Raw genomic sequence first — 25,979 nt, forward strand, 5'->3', positions numbered from 1 at the left:
GCATGCTGAGGTGGAAGGCTCCATGCTCTGCCCTGTTTCTAAGGCGGCTCATGAAGACATCATTGCATTAGTTTAAATTTGGAAATTTACCTTCACAACCAAAGGACTAGAATTATATTTTTAATCTCAAATATTAAATTATGGAGGAGAAAGGTACTTATTTACCAAAACGTAACCAAAAAGCTTCTCACTCTACTAATTGGGAAAAATAATTTTAAAGATCAGTTATAATATATCTATAAATATAGTTACACACATTTCCTTAAAAAAAAATAGCACTGATTACAGACACAGTTGTGTTTTTGTTTTGAAAGATCTTTGAACTTTAGACTTTGCAAGTAAACATAACTAATATGAATTCTCCTTTTTTTTTTTCTTCTTTTTTTGCAAACCTATTACTGCTATTAAACAGATAAAACCAGCTGGTCTTAACAATAAAGTGATATTACAGAAAATTCAATTTACATCTGAACCCTTCCAGTTGCCATCTGTACAGTAAAGCTTAATAAACCACTTATTCCTCCTAACAGATGCTAATCATGGACTGACAATACACAATCAAAATCTGTTCTTTAACTCTTTTAGGCAAATGGCCATTATTAAGTCTGGTTATCAACAGCAATATCAACATAGTTGGGAATAATTATTCTTGTTCATCTAAAGCAATATTTATGTTACTATTGCTTTAAAATACTTTGCCCACCCATCTTGAACACAAGACAAAAATGATGTGTCTAACTGTAAAAGTAGATCAGAGCAGAGCTAAGCAACTAGCTTCTAAAAGCCATTTAGACTTTATATTTTCTTGAAAGAAACCATAAGAAACATGAAAATATTTTTGCAGTTTCTTTCCACACTGCTATTTTCCCTATCAAGCAAATTTGCATTCATCAGTAACAAAATATATATTTTATTTATTTTTATTGCTGTAATTCAAAAACATTTGCTGACAAATCAACACAAAGAAACATCTTATTCACTGGCAATAAACTACTTTTATTTTAAAGTAAAGCAGTTTTACTACACACAATTGTGTAAATAAGGGGGAGAAATCTTAATTTTTAAAAGGTGTAATTTCCTCTGCCTTCTATTTAAAACAGGTATGCTTATTACAAACACTTAAAACTGTGTTAAAAGAGCTTATTATTCTTAGTTTCTCAGTAAATTATAATCATTGTTATTATGCTTAAGTAAAGATGTAATTAAATCTGCAGGTGCTGCACCATGTACGAAGCAGTGAATTCTTATGCACCTTTTGGGATGTGTTACTTTGGAACATCTAATTTTTTGTCTCCAGTGTTTCTTGTTTTTAAACCAAAATGCATGTTTTCTTACTGCAAAAAACCAGCTTGATATAACTTTATCAAAGAATCAATGCCACTCCTTTCAGCAGTGGGAGGGAAAGGGCATGATTTGAGAAGCTTACAAAGATCACTAAGGATATGTCTACATTGCAATTAAACACCTGCAGCTGGCCCGTGTCAGCTAACTCAGGCTCACGGGGCTGTTTCATTGTGGTGTAGACACTCACGCTCTAGCAGGAGCCTGCCCTCCCCACTCTCCTCTCCCAGAGCCCAGGCTACAGCCTGAACATCTACAAACAAATCATTGTCTGTATGAAATTTTAGTTTGTACTGACTTCACTAGTGCTTTTTATGTCACCTGTTGTAAAACTAGGCAAATATCAAGATGAGTTGATGTACGTCCTGGAAGACCTCTGCGTACCCCTCATGGAGAATCTCTGGTTTAGAGGATGAAACAGGGCCAGTGAAGCAGCGTATTTGCAGATATATTGGCTATTCTCCAAGAAGGAAGAGAGTGCAGTAGGCAGGAAGCCCGACGTTACACTGAAGCTGCAGAAGCAGCAACCGGGCATCCTGGCAACCTGAGAGTGGCAACATACAGTTCATTTACTCCTCCCTTTATCAATAATTTCTTCTTAAAAGTTTCTGGTTTTCAGTCTGTATTCTAATCCAACTGCTATGTTAAATTCAGATTTAATCTGTACTTAGACCACCATATTTATTTTGTTCAGATTAGCGGATGGAATGCTGACAAACCATATTAACTGGTTGTAGAATAATACTGAGATGGTCACGTAACTCCCTTAAATGTAAACCTGATGCTCTTCAGCTCACTAATTTACTAGCTTACAAATTCACACAAAGCAATAGCTTCCCTGCAAAAAAGTAGTTTCTTTGATAATTCACTTCTGGCTTTCAGAGCCATCAATCCAAACATTGGGGACCTCTCCGAACGTGACATTCAGAGCTACCAATGGCTACAGAGCTTTATTTTTAAAAAGGAGTCCCAGTCTCTTCTCTCTACAGAGAAAAGTCTTTCATATTTCTAGGCATTAATACATATGCCCAACTCTCCCTTAACTTCTTTTTTGATTTTTTCTCTGATTTGCAAGAAAAGTTCTTTAATGGTGGCTCTGAAAACTAGAAAAAAAAACTATGCAACTTTCACCTCTAATTACTCTAAGAAGTCTGCAGCTGAATGCAATACCCACCAATTCTAGGAAGTCTGTATATTAAGGTCTGGGAAAAGTTATAAATGGGACTCCAATTTGGGGTCAAATTTTAAAGTTAAAGCCTCTTCTCACTCACCCCAATTAGCCACTATCTCAGGAGCTCACAGCCCCGCCGCCCAGAGCATTGCGCCGGCGGTGCAGTGAGCTGAGGCTGTGGGGGAGGGAGAACAGCAGGGGAGGGGCTAGGGGCTGGGGCCTAGCCTCCCAGGCCAGGAGCTCAGGGGCTTGGCAGGAGGGTCCCACAGGCCACGTAGTTTGCCCACCGCTGATCTAGCTGAACTCTGCTAAGGATTCTGGCAAGGCAATCACAAAGGGTTCCTTCTTTTCAAAGAACTTGTACATGGTGGTGCCTGAAGACAGAATTAAGGAAATTTCTTCTTTTGCATTTGGGTGCTACAAAATATCCTGAGTAGGTTACCCATTTTTCAGGCATTGGACTAATTGGATCTGCATTTTGGAAGTGGGCAACAGTTTACACTGCTTTTCTGATGGCTCTTTAAGTAGATTTGGGGGTTGTATGGTTCTCAGTATATCATCTTGAGAATATTACAGAAAGTAGTTATTTGTCAAAAGACAGACCTGTACAGGCATTCAGGAACCGTGTCAATCCTTATTATTTCTGATCTGGGACTAGTACGCATAGTTAGAAGCTCTCAAGTGGCCTTTCCTCTGCAGTTTGAGTACACGAGAATGAGTCCTGGGTGAAGATGGTAAGAGAGGCAAGGAGTACCTGCTTTCACCAGGTCAGGTTGGGATGATCTCTTACATGAACCTAAATTCCCTTTTACTCCAAAAGTGTCCTGATTTGGCAGGACTAAGATGGGAGTAAGATTTTATTGTCTGCCATTTTTCTTGCATGGTGTTCTTCTTACTACACTGCTTTCTAGCAGAGCAAATGTGAGTTTCATAAGCATAGGTTGTGCCTACAAGAATGCAACTCCTGACTTAGAGTATGGTTTTCCCTAGATTTAATTCTTCTCTTTCTTTACGAAGGTATCCATAACTATATATGCAGAATAAACAGGTACACTGAGTTAGCACATGACCAGCATGCAAGATAACCTTGTAGCTAGAGACCCACACTGAGCACAAGCAAGCCTCGTCTGGCTATTTTCTCATGGATTTCTTTTAAATGCTTAAGAAAAAATTACTCAAAGCCAGAAACCTATAAAAAATGGTTACTACCTTTCCATAACTCTTATTTGAGATATGTTGCACATATCAATTCCAATGTAGGTGTGTGCGCTCACCCTGAGCACAGCCACTGGAAAATTTTCCCTCAGTGGTATCCATCAGGTTGACTCTGGTGCCCCCTGGAGTCGCACACTCACAGTTCCAGTATAAAGGGTCCTGCTGACCCCTAGTCCCCTCAGTTCCTTTTTGCCAGCTAATTCAGACAGATAGGTAGGAGGGAGGGTCTTGGAATGGTCATGTGCAACACATCTCAAACAATAGTAATGGAAAGGTCAGTAACTGTTTTTTCTTCTTTGAGTGCTTGCACACATCTCTTCCAATGTAGGTGACTCCCAAGCAGTTGTGCAGGCGGAGGGTTCGAAGTTTATCAATACGCTGATTGCAACACCACTCTGCCAAATCCAGCATCAACTGTAGCTTGTTGACGCGAAAGTGTGAACTAAGGACTACACTGCTGCTCTACAAAATGTTCTGGACAGGGACTTGTGCTACGAATGCTGTCGAAGAATGCTTGGGCCCTCGTGGAATGTGCTGTCAGGGCAGGTGGGGCAGGAACCGTTGCCAGGTCACAGCATGTGCGGATGCAGGATATGATCCATGATGAAATTCTCTGGGCTGAGACAAGAAGACCTTTTATCCTGTCTGCAACAGCTATGAATAGTTGAGCAATTTTCCAAAATGGCTTAGTCCTTTCTATGTAGAAGGACAGTGCACGTCTGATGTCTAGTGAACAGAACCTCTACTCTTCCCTGTTGGCATGTGGTTTCGGACAGAAAACCGTCCGGAAGATATCCTGGTTACTATGGAACTGTGAAACCATCTTTGGAAGAAAAGCTGGATGAGGATGCAATTGGACCTCGTCCTTGAAGAATACTGTGTATGGTGGTTCTGAAGTGAGGGCCCAGATCTCGGAAATCCTTCTGGCAGAAGTAATGGTCACTTCCAGGACAGGTAGAGCAGAGAGCACATTGCCAACATATTTCTTTTCAGTCTTCTTTGCCATCAGATGAAGGTACACTGCAGTCTGCCATAATGCCTTAATGGGGTCCATAATGGCCTCCTTAAGGGGCAATACCACTCTTGATGGCGCCGGTGATGTTACAATGTCCACCAAGGCTTGGGAGGACTCCCTGACTACCCAGGTTTTGGGCCACTCTCTTAAGGAGCTGATGATGAGTCCTATAATCATCCTGAGAGGGCACTATATCTGTTCCTGTCACGCCTCATCAGGAGAAGAAAGCCTGCACCGGTAGGGAGCACTGTTCTTCACCCTCAGCACCGGATAGGTGTTGGTTCTTGGTATTCAGTGCTGGCCTCGGTATCAGAGCTTGGATCCGGCTCGGAGTGAAGCAGTGATACAGCTCTGGACTCAGATGCCACTGAGTATGACCTTCTGGATTGGAGACCCTGCATTGATGGGAAAGCCCAGGGATTCCAGAAGGGCCATTGTTCTGGGATCTGCCACTGCCCCCGGGGCCACATCATGGGTGGGATGCGTTGACTGTGCTGGTTCCTGCAAGGGGCATATGACTCTGACTCCGAGTCCGACTCCAAAGACTCCATTCCTGGAGACCTGAGAGGAGCAGTGCTGACCAGTGCTGGTGATCAGTGCAGAGAGGAAGGAAATCAGGGTTCAGCCATCATGGCTGGTTTCCCTTTGGAAGGCACCTGGGGCCTCTGTGCCACAGAGGTCCTTCCTGTCAGTGCCACTACGTCTGCTCCTGCATAGCCGGAGATGCCAGTATCAGCAGTGAAAGTAAGTCACTGCAGCAAATGCCTCTGGCATAGATGGTACCACCAAGACACTGGAACACTGGTGGTTCTCCTGTGTTGGCGAGTCCATCAGTGCCGGACTCAATGGTACCCGCTTGGGGGCCGGAGTCAGCAATGTCGCATGGGTTGTTGGAGCTGCGGAGTGGCCCAACACTGGTTGCACTCTACTAGTCTCTCCATGCCCAATCAACCTCAGGGTTGGGGATCGTCCTCTATCAGTCTTCTTCTGTTTCTTCCTCGGCACCAGGGACAGTGAACAATGCCGAGGTTCTCTCACTGGAGATTTTTCTTCGGCACCATCCACCCTCTCCAGTGCCAAGGCTCTTGAGAGGTGGAACGAGCATCTCTCCTCATCGCCAGTACTGAGGAATGGCATCAAAGGTCTGAAACAGCAGCCAAAGCAGTCCTTACTGAGGCTGAAGTGCTCTGTGTCAAGTCTGAGTGACCTGCTTCCAAGGGAAATCTTAGTGCTGCCTCCATGAGGATAGATTTCACTCTGGTGTCCTTACAGTGCTCCCACACGTGAGTTTCCCCCTAAGCACTTAAGGCAGCTGGAATGGGGATTGCTCACAACCATAGGCTTGTGGCACAAGGCACTGGCTTAAAGCCTGGAGACCAAGGCATAACCCAGAACCAGACAGACCCTAACTCCGCTAAACGGAGTTCCGCTAACCTATCTATCAACAAAAACTTAACTACTATGAACAAGATATAACTATATATAATAAAAAGTTCACTGAGAATGTACTTCCAGATTGTAAGGACAAAGTAGTTCCAGCAACCGTCATGGGCAGTAAGAAGGAACTGAGAGGGCTGCGGGTCAGCAGGACCCTTTATACCGGCATTATGAGCACACGACTCCAGAGCCGACCCAATGGATACCACCGAGAGAAAATTTTCTGGTGGCTGTGCTCATAGCGAGCATGCACACCTACAATTAAAGAACACTTTTCCGTTCTCATCCAAGTGTAAGCTTAAAAGAAGAGAGATTTATGTCTGTCATCTTAACCATTTATTTATATATGAGTCTCATCCTACTGAGTAGCATCTTCTTGTGGCCAGAGGTCAAACTGGCTGCTCAACAGAGCAACAGCTCAGCAGCTGACAGTCTGCTGCAAAGGAGTTAGCAGTAGCTCAAATACCATGAGCAGAAAGCTTGGGTGACACTGTTCCTCATAGCCACAAACTGGTCTAGGGGTAAGTGACCCCCAAGCTGGAGAGGCACAGGATCACAAATAACTCTTGAGTTGTAAAAGTCAGAGACAAATTTTTAACCCTAGTAATTGTTTTTATTTTCAAAGCTATCTTTGCAAGGAAAAAGTCTAGAAAACTTTTTGCTTCAAATGAAAGCTGAGCTTAGCTCTGGCATTTATAGGCCCCACATATCATCAGGCCCAGCAGCTGTGGGCTTTGAGCAGGCCAGCTTTGAGCAGCTGAAAGACACAAGCAATTTTGTGAGGGTCCATAACTGAAGTTCCCTCTACTTGAAGAAAGAGAGCATAGGAAAAGAGATTCTTTCACTTGAGAGTCTTCATCTTGAGTTACTAGCAGTTCCAAACATTTCCTAGGGAAAAAGTTGTAAGCTTTAATTGAAAGCCTGTTCAAGAAAGGAGTTCATTTGTCAAAACCATTAAACCTCTAAGTAGCAGGGGCATTACCCGCCTATATTCTAGTAAGTTTCGTAATGTCTGCTGCCTGCTGTAAAACTACCGGCATATTTTCTTACTGGAAACTAGACGCAATCTTCCTCCTTTCTTATGTCTGAATTTATTATTGCAACCTAGCTGACTTGCCCAGTTTTATATGTTTTGCAATTGTTTTAGATCCCTGCTTCCCACTTACTTACATATAGTAGTTTACCTTAGTTCCCTCCCTACTGGTGGTGTTACCATTCCTAAATATGGTTTGAAGTCACATGGATAGCCTTTCATAGCTTCATTTTCTGCTTTGGAACACATTGCCACTTTAATAAAGAAAATGCTTTCAACTACAGGGACTTTAAATTCTAACACTAAAAATATTTCTATTAGTCAGCATTCTTAAAATGATTGTTTTAGCAATTTTTTTTCCTACCAAAGCTAAATTTAACATTACTGATTGTAGAGCACCTCTGGGACATAGGCATGAAGGTCACCAGCGAAATACAAGATTGCTCAGTATTGTAAAATATTCAGTCTGGACACTAAGAGAGGCTCTTGTTAGTCAACATAATATCGTCTGACATACACAGAGTTAAAATATTTCTGTACAGAATAAATGTCTGTCTTTATCTTCACATACTGGAGACAGAAAATGAACTGATGGCTAATCTGAAGGGTACTAAAATTAAATTATAAAGTCATTTCAAATCTCTGTCTGAAAGTAATTCTCTGCTCCTGACAGGTAGGAAGTGAAGATAAAAAACTGTTTGAAACTATCTATAGACAAACTGACTTTGCTTATTCTCCCATTCTATTTCAATGCACAATAATTATTTAGTCTAGTAGTAAACTATTAAAGTAAGATGTAAGCAGTTTTTAAAAGTATGCTCAGGGTATCCTTAAAATAGATAGAGCTCAACTGAGTGAAAAATACTTGACTTCCTATTAGGAATATTCCAATAAACTGCCTATATTAATACAGGAAAACATATGACCAGTAAGCTACAAAATATCACAACCTGTGTAATCACACCATTGTTCTATCGGTATTCATTATTCAAATATAAATTTCAAAGTTATTAAAATTGATTTAGCAATTAAAATATTACTTGGATGTCTTACTATATTTGAAAATAGCCTGTCTGTACTGAATAACACATCAAAAACACTGTAAGACAATTGAAAAATCATCAAATACCGTAATACAATATAAATGTACATTATAATTCAGATTTATGTATGGTAAGGCCACCATTCACTGAGACATTGCTAGTACAGGCTAACAATGTTTTAGTCTCTATATTTTTTAAATGTGTAAAAAGTTACAACCGCGTCCTCCAAGTTAACAATATGATTAGTTCTTACTAAGGTGTGTATTCCCACTGAAGTCAATGAAATTACTTGCATTAGTGAGGACTACTAAGGCCTAGGGTGACCAGACGTCCCGTTTTTAAAGGGATAGTCCTGTATTTAAGCCCTTCTGCAGGTGTCCTGACTTTTTCTTAAAAATAGGCAAATTGTCCCCTATTTTCCGTCTCCCCCTCCCCCCCCCCAAATCAGTACTGGCAGGTCCTGCTGCTGGCTGGATCCCTGCTCATGAGCCGCCCGCCCACCATGGATAAGTGGGGAGGGGGTTCCAGTGGCCGAGATGGAGGTGGGTGTGCAGGGCTGGTGGCGGGGCAATGATACAGCTTGTGGGGCAGGCTGTTCCCCCTGCTGGTCCGTTAGCACAGCCTCCCTTGTGTGCCGGCTCTTGGCCAGCAGTGCCCCACCCCCCATCCCATTTCCACCCAGTGCTGGCTGTGTGCTGCGAGCTGCAGTGGTTGGTGAGTGCAGGCAGGTGCCAGGCGGCAGCCGGTTACGTGTCACCTCTGCTGCCCATCCACTGGCACTTTACGTGCTCCCCCTCCCACTGTCCCCTCCTTGCTTTGCCCGCTCCCCCTTCCCAACCCGCTGCTCCACCATATTCCCCCGGGTGGAGTGCATCCCCCTCCCTGCGCTATGGGGAGAACCAGCCCCCGTCGGAGTGCTCAGCTCACCAACAGCCTGGCCACCAGGCTCCTTCCTTCCTGCACTGCCTCTGACTGGACTGGCGCCCTGGGAAAGCCCAAGACCCTCCAGCCCAGGGTGGTGGCCAGGAGGAGCTGAGCCCTGCATGTGCCAAAGCCTGGCACAGAGAATCCTCTCCGCCCCTCAGCTAAGTTCTAGAGTGGCGGGCGGGGGGACGGGGAAGGGGGGAGTGATTGCCAACCTGTTCACACTCTGAACCTGCAGGCTCCACAGCAGCCTCTTCACCCCCCAGGTCTGCCCCCAGGGATCCTAGGGCTGTTCCATCCCCTAGGCACCCTGCCCTGCTGAGCCACCTCTCTGGCTGGGTGACTGAAGCCCCGGCAGTCAGCTTCCCTGGTGCACAATGCATCCTTAGTGCTTAACCCCTTCATGCCCACGCTGTAGCCAGAGGTGGCTGGATTATGTTGGTGTCCAGCAGCAGCCTGGAGGTGTTAGCTGCCTTTCAACACTGTGCAGGCAGGAAAGGATAAGCTGCTTCCAGCCACAGTGAGAGAGAGAGAGAGAGAGAGAGAGAGTGTGTTTTGAGCTCAGGCCAGGTCATCACTACTTCTCTCCTCCCCCGCCCGTGGCTGGAAGCAGCTCCCGTCCCTTCCCTCCCGCAGAGTGCCGAAGGCTGCTGCTGGCCATATTCTGGTGTGAATCCTGGCAGAAATCCAGGAATTGGGCATGTGACCCTGCATACCCCTACCCATGTTTTGCCTCGGGAAGACATGGCACCAGATACCAGGAGAGGTAGGTCGGTCCCGGGGGCCCGGCCAGGTATGAAGGGCGGAGAGGGTCGGTTCAGTCGGTCACCCGCCCACCATGTGTGTATCACATCTCCCCATGAGTGGGGAGGAGGGTAAGGGTGTGTGTGTGTGTGTGTGTGTGTGTGTGTGTGTGTGTGTGTGAGAGAGAGAGAGAGAGAGAGAGAGAGAACCCTAAAGCCTTAAAGATGAGAAGGTACATAAAAAGAATCCAGCTATGAAGTATTTCTTTTTAACCAGGGGCTCAGTCAACTTCATGTTAATTTGAATGTTTGTACTGCATAGTTCTGATTGATTGCCATTGAACTCACTTGAATCCGAGTAATTTTACCAGGTGTCCCATATTTATCATAGGGAAATATGGTCACCCTATTAAGGCCCAGATTTTTAGAGGTATTTAGGCAGTGCTGTGCTCAACACTGCAACTCCTAACTGATTTAGGAGCCTAAGTCTCATTTTCAAAAAAGGATTTGGGCAATTAGGAATCAAAGGCTTAGGGCACTGCAACACTGACCACAGTAATGCTTAAGTACCTTTAAAAATCTAGATCTAAATCATAGAAGTAATGATTAGCAAGACTGAACACTTGAGTTTTAGGCATATCCTCTATCTCAATAAATAAGAAGACTTTAGCAAAAACAAATACAGTTAGTCATTTGAATTAAATAATAAAAAATTATATTGCTAATTTGTACTACTGACTATGAGACCCAATGTCATTTAATGAATTTTGTGAACAGCAAATACAGCAAGTGAACCATAATAATACAAAATCTGAAAATAGCTTTCCGTGTACAGCTTTGCTGGGAAATCACAGAAGGGCATAATTTTTGTAAGCAAAGTAAGAGGCATGAGAAATAGTAGCGATGAGTTCTACTGTGCAGTTCAGATTTTATTATATGTTTGAATGATAATGGAAAATTATCTGAGCCAAATTCTTTCAGTTTCAGTGTAATGGAGTTACTCAACATTTAGGACTCTGTTCAGCAAAGTACCACATGCCTACCTTTAAGCCCTTTAGACTTTTAGCCCTATTGATATGCTTAAGTACCTTGCTGATGCAGGGCCTATGAGCAGAATTTAGCCCTATGTTCAGATGATTATACAACCATCAGCTCTAAAGTAGATAAACTGTAAACAATATTATCCCAGTTCTCTGTATGATTCATGCTTCTCAGAACATTGTAAGAAAGATAATTGCTGTTGCACACTTACTGTGATGAATGTGGTCAGTTCTGGGACATCACTGATTAACAAGCTGCAACAGAAAATATAGTTAATGAATCACCCTCTCATATCAAATAGTTTTTATAAAACCTAAATGAAACATTTAAATAGAACAAAAACAACAAGGAGTCCTTGGGAATATTTTAAAATTCTCAAAAACAATCTTACGTAATATTTACAATGAATTGAAAATACAGATAATATCTCAAAGAACCTGATATGCAACAACAGTCATTTAAACAAAAATGTTACACAACTGCAGTTTAAATTTGTTTTTTTTTAATCAATTACATAAACAAACACACCTAAAGTTCACCTGTGCTGAATTATAAAGCATATAGAACAATAATTTTATTTTTGATGTAGTCTCCATTATTAAAGGGAAGACTTCTGTTAAAAATCATGGGTGAAATTCTTGCCCCACTTAAGTCACTGGGCCAGGATTTCACCCCATATTTTAAAACATCTTTATCTTTGGTACACACATCTTAGGGTTCTGCTCGTACAATGAGAAGTCAGTGCAGCTCCCTATGGGCACAAGTGTCCATCCACATGGATCTCATTGCAGGATCAGGACCTAAAATTATAAAACTGGGAGGGGGGGATTAAAACATTACTGAGTTTTCACTATTCATGTGGTTTACTTTCTGCATTTTTACAATGTGGATAACGAAAATAGACTAGATCAGGTTTTCTTTAGCTAATGTTCAAATTCTAGTCAATTTCACTTTCGAATTCTCATGGGCTGGCACAACTGATACAACATTTGGGTTGCAAACATTACGGGGAGATACTTGTTAAAGAAGCACAACTTTCCACTTACCTTTTTATTCAATGGAAACAATTTTATTGGTTTCAGGTTTTATTAATTTTTACATTTACAAAATCTAAATGTGGGGCCAAATTTAACCTAACAGCATCCTTTTAACACCGCAAAAAACATTTTAAATTTAATACTGACTGCGGAAAGATAAGAGAATGCCTTTCAAAAGACATCCATGGATAATTTTAATTCACAAAATGTACATAATTACATTATATAGGTGTCATGTAGTTCAATTTGGTTAAAAAGGCACTCCTATAATTTTATTTAAATGTCATACCACAGTTCTTTTACAAAGAAATTACAAAGAATTGGACCCAAGTTTCCCCTGCAGAATTCTGCAGTTCTTCTGCAACACATCAACAGCAGTGTGAAGCTAGCCCACACACAATGGTGTAAAGTCAGAAGAATGTAGGAGAAAAAAAATCACACATATGAAAGTGCAACCATTAGAATGAGTAAGCTTTTCTTTTACCAAGCAACGTCACCAATCTGGGCAACAATTTGAGCCTAGTTGCTGTATTATTTGCAATTTAAAGTTAAATGTCCTGAGTCTGTGGATTGAAAAAAAATGTTTTACAAATATTCTCTTGATTTTAATACCTGGTTTTCAGCAGCTCGGACTGCTCCTCTGAAACACCAAACATTTTTACTACACTCGTTTTATTTTATTTTAAATTGCAACAGGTAAATCTGGAGTTATTCTGACATAGGGTGACCAGGGCCGGCGCAACCCATTAGGCGACCTAGGCGGTCGCGTAGGGCACTACAATTTGGGGGGCGGCGACCACGGCGGTATTTCGGCAGTGGGACCTTCTGCCGCCTCTGTGGGGGGGCGGCATTTTGGGGCAGGACTTTCTGCCACCTAGGGCGGCAGAAAAGCTGGCGGCGCTCCTGAGGGTGACCAGATAGCAACTGTGAAAAAAATGGGAAAGGGGGTGGGGGTTTAATAGGCGACTATATAAGAAAAAAATCCAAAAAACCCTTTAAAAACGGGACATCTGGTCACCCTGACACCACCTTGCTTTCTCGCCTTGTATGACTGAGTCAGCTGTGTCAAAGGACATTGGTGGGTCTACAGCGTAAGTGACTGATGTTTTGCTTTCTTGTATAAGAGCAATTAGAAACAATATTCCCTAGTTAACATCACTAACCTGTGCTGAACCACCACAGGGGAAATAACCAAATTTTTACCCACAGAGGACAATTTGCACCATCAGAAGCTTCCCATTCCCAACTCTGCTGCCAAGGAGATTGAGGAAGGGAAGGTCAAGTCCCCTTCTTATTCTGCTTGAGCACGAGTAACAGAAAGAAGACTGAACTGGGAACAAGGAAGAAAAACAGAAATGCGGGGAAACGCAGTGTACAGTGAAAAACGGACTAGACTGGAGAATACAACCCTGGCCCAGTGATTAAGTGGGGCCAGAATTTCTTCTTTGTAGCCTGCTTTGATTCTCTAGTCTACTCAATTTTATCTTCACACTCTTGGCACTTATGCCCATAGTATCTGTTCCTGTGGCACCGTTAAACGTCTTCTGAATTTGGTAGAGACAAGGTGGGTGAGGTAATATATTTTACTGGACTAACTTCTGTTGGTGGAAGCTTCACAGAGCTCTTCTTCAAGTCTGGAAAAAGGTAACTGGCATATCATTGCTAAACATAAGGTAGGAGCAGACTGTAATAAGGGGTTGGTAGCAGTCTTGAGGGCCTAAGATATCCCACAGAAGTCTGGATCTCAGGCCAAACGTTTGAGGCTAGACAGATATAGCGGGTGGCAAGATGAGAATAGCCATGCCGCCCCACGGATTAAACCAAACAAGAACAAGCCCCATCTTGCCATGTGCTAGAGACCACATCCATATATATATATATCTATATATCAACTATTAACAAGTTTCAGAGTAGCAGCCGTGTTAGTCTGTATCCGCAAAAAGAACAGGAGTACTTGTGGCACCTTAGAGACTAACTTATGCTCTAATAAATTTGTTAGTCTCTAAGGTGCAACTATTAACAAAGCACTATAGTGCACTGCATTGTACTAGCCTCACCCTGACACACTGCAGAGAAGGGGAATCAGTTTCCATGCACAGAGATTATCCAGAGGTGGAAAGACTCAAACTGAACTGGGGAGTAAAGTAACAAGTCCCCCAGGGCAACAGGGACTGCAAAGGGAACCAACGGCTTAAGGAGACACAGGCTGGTGGGAGGACAAAATGGCAGCCTCAGTCTGATCTCGCTGGAGTCCCTGCCCCCCTCACCTCCATGCCAACTCAGCCAGCTACAGCTTCCTCCTGCATGCTTTCTCCTGCCCTGGCTGGGCACTGGGATGGGGAGCAGAAATGTAAAGGAGAAGAGAGACTCCCTGCTATCAGTACCAAGACCACAACAGCCCCTGGTGGTTGGGAGGAGTAGCTGTAGGGTTGGCCCTGGCCCTGTTAAGCCCAGACTGCCCTGCTGGATGCATAGGACAAAGTGAGATGGAGCAGAAAATCCCACACAGAGATTAATACTTTCTTCTTTTCAAGATTGCAAATAAAGGCAGACAATAGTTTCATGCCCCACCCAGATCACCCGGCTCTACAGCCTGCTTATAACATACTGGTTTCCATAACTGAACCTTATTCTCAGAGCCAAATTCTTCAATTGAAGCCACGCACACACAACTGAGTACACATTTTGCTGAAGACTAGAGATACTGCTAACATTCCAGCAAAGAACTTTGGAGTAGAAGTTCATTTGTGAATTGCAGGTGATCTAAGCCAGCCAAATCCTGAGTCTTTATTGAACAAGAAAATTGTGATGGTATATATATTGCTAGGTTACTATGGATTAATTTAAACAAAAACAAAAAAAAACACCCTCCAGAAATTTATATACAATTTTTGGCAAAGGCTATTCTGTGGGTCTGGGATAAAACTAGGGTTTAAATTCTTTTCCCTTTGTAAAAAAACCATTTCAAATCATCCAGATTTTAACCAAAAACACTAACAGAGTTTTGAAGACTGGGAAAACCATGTAACACATACTGTTAGCCAGCTGTTTAAAGAAACTTTTCTAACTTGTTTAGAAATCATAACTAATTTTAACCAGCACACTCTATCATGGTACCAGTATCTTCAAGGTCAGCATTATGTTTATCAACTTTCTCAGAATGTTTTATATAAAAAGTTAACTTCAATGGCAGAGATTGTTTTGTTTTTGCTTCTGGTTGATTAGAAAAACAAACAAACAAAACCCTACATTTATATCAATCTTTGCAGCCAACTTTCTTAACAAAGAATGTACATGTATGACATGGTGCAAAAAGGATTTGGACAGATAAGTTACTCCAGAGCAATAGGCTTTGATCTGGGGGAGGGGGGGGGACGGACAAAAATAAGACCAGCAACCTCAGTCTCCAGCGTGATACGACAAAATTTCTTTAAGACACTTTTTAAGTGGTACTTCACACAAGTCAGGTTAAAAAATATACACAGACTGAATAGGAGCAAGCACTGCAGAAACTGTGCAGAGAGGAGATTTTATACATATATGGTAGATATTTCCACTCAGACATAATGGGATCAAATTCATAACAAATATTACAAATTGTTGATATTTATTACCATATAATTCTTTGGTAATCCTTCTGAGAATTCCTAGCAGAAATGATCATACTCAAAGAAATGAAAAATTAATATCTCCTCTGCTAGTAGTTGCTAAACTACTGATAATCATAGTGGATAAAGAAAAATAGTCCAAATCTGGAGGAATGGTTCTGCCTGAGAACATCCTATGCACCAGATAACATTCTTAAGAGAGGAGAAGCAACCATATAGAACTACTGTAAACATGACTAAGTTAAGATCAGGTGATGGGGTATACGTGTGCGTGTGCAGGCCAAATCCTGAGGTCCTTAATCGGGTGAACTCACATTCATTTCCTTTGAGTAAGGATCACAGAACATTATACACTACTTAGGCTCTCTCTTTAATATGCCGAACATATCTGCAATAACATGTTATCAAGTTAGTCAAAACTGTTGTCCATTCTTCATCTACAAAGGAGAGCAGATCTAATTAACAGTCTCATATTACTGGGATTTGTTACTCTCTTTCCAGAGACTATATGTTTTGTTGTTCACAGGTTTATTTTGTTGCTGCAGAGAGTTCCCTCAATATATTGTAATCCTAGCCAAGGGCATTTAATAAATGCCCCCCCCCCCACCTCTAAAGAGATATATGTCTATATTTTCCTTTTTGAAGAAACTATTCAACTATGCAAGATAGAAAATGTTGAAAAATTACTCTTGCAAATGTTTTCTAAAGAAGAAGTTAAGACATACATTTCTTCCCGCAATTAGCTGAAAACTCATGCTTTCACATTATTCCTACAATAATTATTTTGGAACCATTTTAAAAGAGGAAATTCAACATTTTTAGACAAGAAATGAAGGCAGGGAAGGAACTGAAACAAGCTAAGATTCCAAGTGACTGAAAAAGGATTAGTTATATATATTTTGACATTGCTTATGAAAAGTAAAAGAAATTTAACTAATTCAGCTTATTGCTACTTGCAGACCCCTTATATATTTGTTACATTTCATTTTTGCTTCAGCAACAATTATTTATTTAAACAATGTAAACTGAGATTTTTAGGAGGTGGATAATGGAATTAAGCACCTAATTTATATTAAATTTCAATGGGATTTGCATGCCTTAGTCTCCTTTGAGGAACAAAACCATGTTCTGTACAACTGAGAGAGTCATATTTCACCTCTTTGCAATATCAAAATTTTAATACAAAAATAAATCAAGATTTACCCCCATTACTAGACTGCATAAGGTACATCTCAATGGAGATGCACAGCTATGTAGTATGTATCATCTGCATTAGCCAGACTTTACACTAGAAATGGCATGAAGACTACACAGGTAGAAGTGATATCGCATCCATAATTACCCATACTTTAAAGGCACCAGAGTGTCTATGGGCTGCCAGAAGAGTAAAAAGATATCAGAGGTGGATGTCAGTGGCAAAACCCAGTATTACACATTTCATTGGAAAAATGTGATGCAATTTACCCATTTTTCTTGAAGAAAATTATTGTAGCCTCAGAACAGGAATGAATGCAGCTCTGCATTTCCCTGTGATGGGGAACAGGAGATATAAAGTCATATTTACAATTACTAGGTTAGCATTCCAAATGCTCACAAGTCAAGGAAATGTAATTAGAAATCAGATTTGGGGAAGAAGGGGAAAGAATCTAAATACTGAACATGCTATAAGTAGTTGCATGTTAGCATTTGGAATGTTATATAGCTAATGTACATGTACTACAACTCTTAGATCATGGCAAAATTGAGCAGGCATAAAACACACCCAGAGACTGGGTTGACAGCTTTTTTCATAGAGGCATTTTACCTATAATACTACAGAAATTAAAGATGGGAAAGTTCTACTAGACCAGTGGCTCTCAAACTTTTTTTACTGGTGACCCCTTTCACATAACAAGCCTCTGAGTGTGACCCCCCCCTTATAAATTAAAAACACTTTTTATATATTTAACACCATTATAAATGCTGGAGACAAGCGGGGTTGGGGTGGAGGTTGACAGCTCACGACCCCCCCATGACCTCACGATCCCCACCCCCAGTTTGAGAACCCCTGATCTAACCCATTCCCATTCCCTCTGCTAGCATACGATTCTCCCACATGGTCCATTTTATGGTGCTTTGTCCATGTCTCCAGGGAATGGAGATTTTCTTTTAGAAGACTATCCCTTGGCCTAATGAAATGTAATTATTGGGAATAAATACTGGACATTCAGCCCAATTTTCCATTTCATCCCATTACTTCTGCTAATATCCCTTTGTACTGTGCTAAAGAATTCCCTTCCTTGCTCCTAACTATAAAAGCCAAAGGGCAATAAAATCCACTTGCTTTTTCAGTGCCTTTGAATATACAGACTTCATTCTCAAAAGGGGTGGTACACACAGCTGCAGAAGATGCATGACAGCAAAGCCAGCTGTAACCATGAAAGGTCAGCCCATTCAATTAGGACCCACAAAAGGAAAATTATATGCTATTGCAGCATCTCTGCCACGGTTCTCTCAACAAAAAGGTGGGTAGAGACAAGTAATAAAGAATATAAGTTTACTTTGCACTACAATTAGGGTAAAAAAGAACGAACTCTGAAGGTCAGAAACTAGAGGGAGGATGTGTGTCACTCTTTAGGTAGGTGATCTGAATGAGACAAAATATTATACAATAAGAAAGCATCTGGCTATTTTTACACTTAGAATGCTATAGCAGCACAGCTGCAGCCATGCTGCTCTAGTGCTTCAGTACAGACACTCACTACTGTGACAAGAGGAGTTCTCCCATCGCTATAAGTGATCCACTTCCCCAAGAGGCGGTAGCTAGGTCAACAGAAGAATTCGTCCATCGAGCTAGCGCCGTAAGTCAGGGGTTAGATTGGCTTATCTCCATCTCCCAGGGATTTGGATGTTTCGCACCTCTGCGAGAGCAGCTATGCCGACGTAAATTTTCAGTGCAGATCAGACCTCAGGGTATACTACACGTCTTCCTGACAGTTTTGCCCTACTTTTATAACTTCTTACCCTTCCATTTTGCCAGTCTGCCTGTTGCCTATTGCTGATACTTTTATAACTCCTGTACAATTCCACTGACAACATGCATCAGTTAATAACTGAAATAGCCACCAACTATGGTTCCAAATGCAACTGCTATTTCCTTCAGAGTCCATCTGTTCACTTTTGATATTGCTCTTCTCAAGGTGTCTCATCTTGACAGTACCCCCTCTAGATAAAGTTGTAGTTTTTATTGGTTGGCTTATTACGGTTCACACAACTGCTATAACCAATAAAAGCCAGGACTTTTATGCAAAGGAAGCATAAAGGTGACTATATTTATTGAGGGTTGTGATTACAAAATAAACCATAAGAGCAAAGGCATGAGTAGCTGGTACATGCCATGAAGAACAAAGACACACAGCCTTATGTTTATGTCATGAACTGCAGAAAATGACAAAAAAATTTAACCAAGTTGTTTCACACTTCACAAAGCACACATTCCTTGTTGAGGATATTCATGTGGCAAGTCTGAAGTTTTAGATTCACTACATATTTTTTAAAAGAACGAAATACACCTTCCCCACTCATACACCTCTATTCTCAGTAATACAAAAACGGCCAAATTGGATTGAATTCACACAATCACCTTTGCTGTAAGAACAAGCATACCACTGTTTTAACTCTTGAAACTTTATGAAGAGATCTCAAGTCTGAGGAAACTCTTGTGCACAAGCTAGTTTTTAAGGAAGATAAAATGAACATAGTTGCAAGTATTATTGATCATTACTGTTTCTTTTTACCCCATGGAAGCAGACAGATAAGAAAAATATACATCAAAAGCCAATATCTACAGTTTTACACAACAGAACAGTAGCACTTAATATTGGATGTCAGCTCTTTTGAGGAAGCCAAGAAGGTGCATGGCTAGAACAATCAAAGAGCCAGCTTCCTCAAGTTTTATATAAAAGCCACACATGAGCAACGTATATTGAAAGAGTCTATAATATTCCTGGGGGAATTCTGCGCCACTGCGCATGTGCGGAATTTACGTCCCCCACTGATTTGCTTCCCCACAGAAAAATGACTGACAGGGAAGCAAAGGGAAGCTGCAAAAGCAGTCACACACCACTCCCTAGCTGCGTAGGTACATTGTTTCAGGCACCCGGAGCAGCCAAGAGAGATGTAAATCACCACAAGGCTGGGGACACCCCAGCCAGTGGCTCCTGCCCTGAGCCGGGATCAGCTGCTAGTCCCAGCTGGACTGGAGGCAGGAGAGGACGGGACTTCCTCTTCCTCTGTAAGGAGTGGCTGGGGCTGTGCCAGACCCACCTCCAGAAATCTCCCCCAGCTGCAGGAAGCTCAGCATCCTGCTCTGCTTCCTTCCCCCATCGCTCCTCAGCTGTGGTGGAAGGGATCACTGTATGGGGAGCTGCTCCCCCATCTGCCCAACCTCCATGCATCTGGATCTCCCATACCCAGACACCCCTACAAAGCCTGACCCTCACCTCCTAGCCCTCCATACCCAAACTCCATCCCATTGAACCTCAACCCCTACATCTGGAGGCCCCCTGCACGCAGAATCCCTGCCCTCTGTACCCCCACCCCTGTACCCAGACCACCCCCCACCTGAGCTCCCTGCACTCAAACCCCCACCCTGACAAGCCTGAGCCCCCACATCCAGACCCCCAACTAGCTGCACCAGACCCCTGCCCCACCAACCTTCCCTCCCCAGCCCCTCTTGCTGAGACCCCCACACCCAGACCCCTCGGTTGAGCCCCAACCACTTTCACCTGGAAGCTCCTGCAGAGTCCCATTGCCCCTGCACATGGAACCCCTCCAACAAGCCTCTGTGCATCCAGATCCCTCACACAGACTCCCCACTGAACTGCCTGCATTCAGATTGTCCCACACAGAATCCTCTCACCCCAAACCTGGATCCCCTCCACATTTGGATCCTGCCTGGTTGAGCGTGCCTGCCCCACACCTGGTGCGCCTGGGGCAGAGGTGCAGGGCCCCAGGGTATTTCTGGGGCAGGCCCAGGCCTTGTGCTGTGTCAGGGTCAGTTGCGGCCTCACCACTGAGTCCATGTCCCGGGGGTGGGGAGGCTGCAGGTTGATCTCCCATCTTTGTACAGCCAGTGGCCCATGCTCCCCACTGCCCTGCCGAAGCCTCTGCATTTATTTGTTGACAAATAAAACTTGCAGAATTTTGCAGGATTTTAAAATATTGTGTGCAGAATTTTTAATTGTTTGGTACAGAATGCCCTCAGGAGTGCTATAATATGGTTTGAAGGTCAGAGTAAAAGTTGTTATGGAAATGGGCAAGGTGAAATTTTACTTAAGTATTGTGTGAACTGTAAGGGTAATAGAAGATTTTAAGTTATCTTAATTTGCCATGTTATTTTCATAATTTAAAATATATTTTAAATAAAATTTGATAGAAGGTTAGATTATTTATTTTCGCAACCTTAACTTTTAAACTAAGGTAAGCTTTTTGCACCAGAATACTAATAAAAGTGAGGATCCAAAATCCTGCTCATTTAACTAAGTAGTCCCAACAATATCAATAAATTTTGGTCTACAATCGAGAATATTTGTCTTTAAAAAAAAATAGACAATTGAGAGATACACATGAACACAACGGAGGAAGAAAGGCTAGCAGGCGGTATGGAATACTTCTGTTTGAAACTCCAAGGGATTGTCGTCAGTAATTGAATAAAAAAATAAAATATGAAATATACTGAACCTTAAAAAGACACTTTTAATGTCAAAGCTGACCATATCCTTAGACCCTAAAACAAAACACTGATGAAAAGATCATTTAAGCACACAGGAAACCACATTTAAGAATCTCCCTTGAACAAGCTTAGCAACAAGAAAAATGCTCAACCTTGCTTTTTCTTAATCATTGTGAAGGAAAATTACATGAGCCTAGATTGATTTTGATCCAAATATTCAAAGCACAGATTAAAACAGTGCCTTCAGTAGGCAGATTTTAGAGCAAGTGGAGACTATTGAAACTCAACAATGAATATGTGATCTGGCATGCACTTGAGGAAGTTGCACAATAGCAACATGTTTATGCAATGAAAATATTAGTAAGAGGCAAAGAAAGGCTTTTCAGATTAAATACGGTTTCCCCTCAAAATGACTATTACATGTACACACTTAAATGGGAAAAGCATTCAGTATTTATAAATCAGTCATCCAATAATATGCATCCCTGTAACAAGTTTCCCCCCAACCTGCATTTTTGTTATGGTTCCTCATTTAAAAGACGTCTTGCTATTTATTTTAGGTCTCATTAATATGAAGTATAAAGTACATATACTGTTAAATGCAAAAAAAAAATCATGAATGCAAGCTAATGTTGCACTGTTAAAAGTCACAAGAAGTCAGAAAGTGAAATAATTGAACTTCCACACATTTTAGAAGTGGGAAAGGAGAGTTAATTTTAAGACAGACCAAAAATAATATTTAATCTTTTAAAAAAAATCTGGTGACTCATTAATTTTTTTTAGGGTTTGGCAATACTGAGAATCTAAATATTGCATTGCAGGCTCAGCTATACTTAAGCCACACATTTAATAAGAAAAACAAACAGAAAGTACAATGCATGTGAAGAAACAGACTTTAACCCTGATTTTATATTCAGATTCTCTGCATAGGTACTGTGATCTGTGCTAGAGTCCCATTACTTTCAATGTGGTTCTGTACAGTTAGAAGGGTATGCAAATAGTTGCTTTAATTGCAGAACTCAGGCAGTTAACAGGGTGGTTAGAATCTTCATTTTTGCATTTCCTGATTTTATAATTAACTGTGCAACCTTAACATTGCATAAACAGGCTTTTTTTTTTTTTTTATTAAATGCATTTGATTTCCTTGTTTTCTCCCTAAAGTACAGAATGAAAAAAAAATTTCCTGTGCTTAATATTACCATTTAAATAGTCCTAGTTAAGCTTTGAAGTTGAATAGAAAGATAGGATGAGGCTGTTTCCCACCTTTGTTGCTGCTATCATTTGGCTTGATGTTTTTTGTTTTGGTTTGGGGTTTTTTTGTGCAAAACTGGGTTAACTGATTTACACTGACTGCTGCATCATCTATATTAAATAAAAAGTTAGACACTGTAGAACCCTGGAAAAACTGTCGTTTCCGAAAGTTGTGAGGTCAGCAATTTTCTTTTCATGATGGAGGTTTGCTCATGTCATGGATGCATACAATGACCTGAAAAGGATTTGTTTTTCTAAACAACTGGGTTTATGCCCTTTATTGTTTGTTAATTATGTATAAATAATCTGTTTTTTTTAAGTTATGTTCTTGGTTTTCACATTAGTAATTCAGGAATTGTATACCTTGGAAGATTATGGTGACAGGAGAACTAGTGAAGTTATGAAAGATTGAAAACTGATCAACTGAGAAGAGTAATTGTTAGCCAGACTGTTTAAAAACATTTTTTGTTAACATCGGTAACTCTACTGCCTATTCAACACTTGGTATAAAGGACATTTTCGTTAACATTTCAATGCCCTTGTCCCATAAGATATGAGAACTCACAAACATTTCTCAGACCATAAATAAGTCATCCAGGCAAAAGCAGACTTGTTGACATTACTGATAATTATGAAAAAAAGAGAATCATTAAATTCATAAACAATTAGTTAACCCTCATTCTGGATTACTTGCATGCCAGATCTGAGGTTTTCAAAGTAAACCGTGTAGGGTACATCTACACAGCAGCTGGGAGGTGAGAGTCCCAGCTTGGGTAGATGTATATGCACTAGCTGTGCTTGAGCTATTGCCTAAAAATAGCAGTGTAACCTCAGTGGCATAGGTGGCAGCTCAGGCCAGACACCCAAGTACATACCTGGGGATCAGGGCAGGATTGTACTCGGGTGCTTAGTTCCAAGCGGTCACCCATGCCACTACAGCCATGTGGCTACTTTTAGGGGCTAGCTTGAGTATTTCTACCCAAGCTGGGAACTGCATCTCTCAGCTGCTATATAGACTGCTCTTAGGACTTGTTTGAGGGAGAGAAGGGAAAGCTGCCACCGCCAAACACACAACTTAAAAAAAAAAAAATCAAAACTGAATAACTAAACAAAAAAAACCCACTCTTTTGGGCTGAACCAACATTTCAGAAATTTTAGCCCAAGAGGTAATTTGAGAAAACAAGTTATTAAAAGTTAGAGTTTAACACAGAAGAGTGAGCCAGGAAATTGCTGCTGTGATGCCATAAACAACAACATAAGCCAACCACTTTATGATAGTTTACAAGAGAAGAGTTTCCATAATAGGTTATTAAAACTGTATCTCCCAGTTCATCTTTTGCCGGCATCTGGAAACCACAAGGGACTTTTTAGTAGGGAGACAAAAGACTAGCCCAGGCTACTGAAGATAATGGGCTCTCCTGAACTGTTAATATAATACAAGAAAGCTACAATATGATATGAAGGGCAACAGAGAATAGTAAACTGTGAAGGAGAAATTAGTATGGATGATGAAGAGGAACGTGGGTATGGTAAGATGTTAAGTGCAATTTAGCACATGTAAATGAATTCAGCTCAGCACGGAACAAAAGATCCTTGCATGATAGACTACCGTAACAGCTCTTGGATCACTTTTTTCTTAACAACAGCGAATGCAGGTATACAAATAGAGGACATCAACACCAAAAATCCCACCATCTCTTCTGCCCCTGGAAACAGATTACTAAACAGGAGTTCAACAGCACATTTTAGACTCTCAACTTAAGACTTCAGCAACAAGCATAACATGGGCAGGTGCAGAATTCCACAGGTATGAACAATCTTGAAATTCTACAGAGTATCAGTCTTTAAAATTTAGATTTTGTTTTGGTTGCAAATAAATCATTCATTCTATAAATCAGTGCATTACCATCTTGTGCATTTATTAATAACATAGCTCAACAGGGATAAACATCCCCCATTCATCTCAGTTAAGTGTTCAGTTCTAAGATTAGTTCCCCTAAAGAATATGAAACACACACACACACACACACACACACACACACACACCCCTCTTCACCTCTAAACTCCCAAGTAGATGCTGCATCAGCAAAGCAGAGATGTAGCACTGATAGGCACATTGTATTGGCATGCAGTGTCACCTATCAGTAAGTCCTTAAAGATTCTGCCATACCTTCCAAGAAGGTGTCACTACTGGAAGTGAACAAATGCTAAAATGCCAAGGTCGTTCCCACTAACAGATTTAAAGGAGTTTCTCATTTTTAAATCAGGACCAAAAGTTTCCTGATTACCACCACCACTTCCATTTCCTCTGCTCTTCTGGAATTTCACATCTCAGAGGCCATCAGGTGACAGGTACAAACTTGTTTCCCCACCAAATACTTACTTACCTCAGCTAATAGGTTAATTCATCTCTTGTTGTAAGAACCAAGGATTACTTGGCGACATGAGATAAAAGCTAGAGATGGGTAGTCAGTCAGCTTTGGGATTTACAAAACCACTAGCAGCTCAGATCAGGGTTCCACTTCAACTGAATCCCAGAAATTCAAAATTGGGGGGCATGGAGAGGGGAGGAGGATAACTTAGATAATTACACACACAAGTTCAAAATATCTTTATATGTCAATTGAAATTAGTATAGATTGGTTTGTATTACTTTCCAGTTTAGTAAGAAAAAAACAGAATAATGAAATGTAGGTTCTCTCTGGAACTGGGCTTGAAAAGGAAAGATGGAAGGAGATCATTCAGAAGAGAGAGTTAGAGGGATTATTCTGGTTAATGTAACTACTGTAATCTGGATTTTTTAAAACGCAGGCAATGCTGCTTTTAAGAAAAAGTACTGAAGGGGGGAAGCTGCACTACGTATTATTTAATGTGGTGTAAGTGTAAAAAGCATAACTCTTTTAATTACATACCTACAAAAGTCACCGATGTTCATCAACAGGTCTTGTGACAAAGCACCAGGAAGAAAGCTTTTTTTTTCTTTTTGCATTAACTATGGAGCCACTGACTGATGTAAAAATTATTGTATTTTAATTTGGATAAATCTGGGTTTGAAATGCTTATTGGGCTAGGTTCTCCAGGACAGATACTATTTGAGTAAAACACCTATATCCCACTGCACCCCCAAGCACCTGCTTTATAGGGGGTCCTAACTCAGTAGGTGATCCGCTATTTACAGACTGTTAACACACCTCTACCTCAATATAACGTGACCTGATACAACATGAATTCAGATATAACGCGATAAAGCAGTGCTCCGGGGGGGCGGGGCTGCGCACTCCGGTGGATCAAAGCAAGTTCGATAGAACGCCATTTCACCTATAACGCAGTAAGTTTTTTTGGCTCCCGAGGACAATGTTATATCGGGGTAGAGGTGTATTGAAGAGCCCACCAAACAAAAAAGAGGG

The 25,979-nt window shown here is 41.3% G+C and overlaps 1 protein-coding gene across 41 annotated transcripts in view; it reads right to left on the reverse strand.

Annotated features, from left to right (window-relative positions):
• Nucleotides 1–25,979, reverse strand: part of BAZ2B (bromodomain adjacent to zinc finger domain 2B) — a 331,037-nt gene that overhangs the window by 199,279 nt on the left and 105,779 nt on the right. For all 41 annotated transcript variants that reach the window (XR_010591282.1, XR_010591281.1, XM_065560644.1 and 38 more), the window contains one exon: nt 11,175–11,217. The gene's annotated coding sequence lies outside the window, so the exon portion shown is untranslated. The remainder of the gene's footprint in view (nt 1–11,174; nt 11,218–25,979) is intronic.

This window comes from Chrysemys picta, chromosome 11 (genome assembly GCF_011386835.1).
Source record: "Chrysemys picta bellii isolate R12L10 chromosome 11, ASM1138683v2, whole genome shotgun sequence".
NCBI classification, from domain to species: Eukaryota; Metazoa; Chordata; order Testudines; family Emydidae; genus Chrysemys; species Chrysemys picta.